At 32.8% G+C, this 2,599-nt stretch overlaps 1 pseudogene; it reads left to right on the forward strand.

The window, feature by feature from the left end:
* Positions 1–2,042: 2,042 nt before the first annotated feature.
* LOC118971706 (U6 spliceosomal RNA) lies at positions 2,043–2,142 on the forward strand (annotated as a pseudogene).
* Positions 2,143–2,599: the final 457 nt, after the last annotated feature.

Below are 2,599 nucleotides of genomic sequence, written 5' to 3' on the forward strand. Positions count from 1 at the left end.
TTAATTCAGGAATGATCAGGTGTAATAATAGGCTTAGTGAAACAAAATTATCAACTCTCCATTTCCTCTTTAAAGTAATTCTCTGTTTAGGTTTTATTTATTCCTGAAGAACTGAATTTATACTCCCTACAAAACTGGATGGATCCCTTTAACATTTTTTGAGTATCTTCTACATTTTTTCATTTTATGTTTGAGTTAAATAATGAGACTGTACTTGGTTTTGTTTTGAAAATGTTTTAGTTGAAGTGAAATTACTTTACAATGACTGTGACTGAACAGCTCAACATTTTGAACTATGAACAACTCATCAGCTTACTTACTTATAGTGCAATTTGATATTTATATTTCCTGAATATTTTTTCTCTTTGACTTTCTTTGAAAAAAGAATCTGAGAAGTTTTTTGATAATTTAATAAATAAAATAATCTTTCTGGTATGATTATACATTTGTTTGTAACAGTTATGAAAACATATTTGTAACTTGATACATATTGGTGTATTAGTGTATCTACTCACAAGGAGTTAATGTTTTTCAAACTGTAAAGAAAAAACAGACTCTTTAATACCAAATGCTACTTTAGCATTTAGTAAATAGAATATTTTTCTTTTTTATATGGTACTAGAAGCTTCTGAGTTCTTAAGATGCAGAGAAACATCTCTGAAAACATATTGGTGTAGAAGTTAATTTTGTAGTCTACTCTTAGACTTACTTGACCACAGAGGGACTGAAGAACTCTAAAGCTTAGTCTGGAATTAAATCTTGTGAGTGGGCTAAGGTCATGCTTTTTATTTTACAGATTTGTCTAAAGATTTATCCAAGCAAAATCAGGATTTCCAAGATTGACTCTCAATGGAACAGGCTTTGTTTTATGCATATCTAAATTGAACTCAAATCTGTCCAAATACTCATTCATGTTTATCAATGCAAAGTATAAAAACAAAGAAAGAAAACACTTGGATAAAAAACTCATTAACAGTTAGTAATTTTTTGATATGTAGAAATATGAAATCAGCTGAATTTCTGGAATAAAGAAAGCAGAAGAGGTGATTTAAAAATCAACGTTAAAAATGTAACAGTGTTTTCCTCCACCCCACCAAATTATTGTCTAAGAAATTATTTTTCTGGAGCTTTGATAAGTCACAGTTTTACAAGTTTACATCTTAGTGTAGTACCTTTATTAATAGTTGTTAAATACTTTATTTCCATCTTTGTCAAGTTGAAACATTCTCTACATGTCACACAGTTTACATTGTAGGAAAGTATTTATTATGCCCACTTTTTCCTCTAGTTTCTTAAAAGGACTAAAGATAAAACACAGAAATGTAAATTCCTTTCTCTCACTACAGGAAAAGACACTGATCCTTCCTTCTTCTTTCCTTCTGAATTTGTACCCATGTTTTGCTTTATATTATTTTACATCTTTCTGCTTATGTTGTACACCAGTCACATTGTGTCTAAAGTTTAGTTTTGTAGGATTAGAGCTGGTGAGGCTGAACTCTCCACTTCCTCTGTTTACTGCCCCTCGTATTCTTAGTGGGTTTGTTCATTTCACTGCACAGATAGTCTATATGAGTTTTCCAGCATTGATTTAACCATTTTTGTCTCTTCTAGGAAAATGGCTTTTTCTCCCCTCTTTAAACATCAAAGTTTAAAATTAGCCTTTAGTTTCAGAAGACCTGTGTATTACATATTCTTTGCACATGTGTGTATTTTTTGTAGGACCAGGAAAAATGAAACCATAAAAGTTGAGAAATGAGCACCATATCCTATCACTTCTGGACCCTTTGAAAAGGACCAGAATCCCCACAAATGCAATAGGGCGGTTATTTGCTATTTTAACATGTAAACTTGAATTTAGTTAAAAACAAATCAAATCACTTTTGTTTGGAGCAGAGAGGATATGTATCTAGAGGAAGGGGATGGGGGGGGGGAATTTCACTGTAGCTCCAAAGATGTTTTGACTAATTTATTACATTTTGCACTTTTTTTTGGTATTGCTGGCCTGAGATATCCTCTACTGTTGCTTAAGAAAGTAACCTATTGTGCTTGCTTAGGCAGTACATATACTAAAACTGGAACCGTAAGATTAGCATGGCCCCTGCACAAGGATGACACGAAATTTGGGAAGCGTCCCATACTGAAAAAAGCAAGTAATTAAGCTATTGAATGCAACTAATCTGAAAAAATATATACTGTTTGCAAGTGATGTCTATGATGTAAAAATTGGATAGCCTTATCATTATTATAATTATATGTATTTGTATTCTGGCTTTGCATATTACTCACCCGGTGGCTCAAAGAAAGTTTCTAAAGGTCCTCTTGAATAATTTAGATAAACTCACAGCAGCTGCAAAATCTATAAATGCTGAACCATCTGTTGAGAAAAATTTTATGCTTTTCTCCTCAGTGCTGCAATAGATCCTAATGAGTCTTGGAAGTTAAAAGCAGATATTAATTCTGAGCCTCCATCTACAGCCTGGCAGCGCCCCCTTAAGTCCAGAATCTAGAATATACACAACTAATGATGTCGAAATCATATTAGTAAGAAACCAAAAATGGTGGCTTTCGTCCTGGACGGTCAGCACCAGAAATGGCTTCA

The sequence above is a fragment of the Manis javanica genome, chromosome 14, assembly GCF_040802235.1.
Source record: "Manis javanica isolate MJ-LG chromosome 14, MJ_LKY, whole genome shotgun sequence".
Classification (NCBI taxonomy): domain Eukaryota; kingdom Metazoa; phylum Chordata; class Mammalia; order Pholidota; family Manidae; genus Manis; species Manis javanica.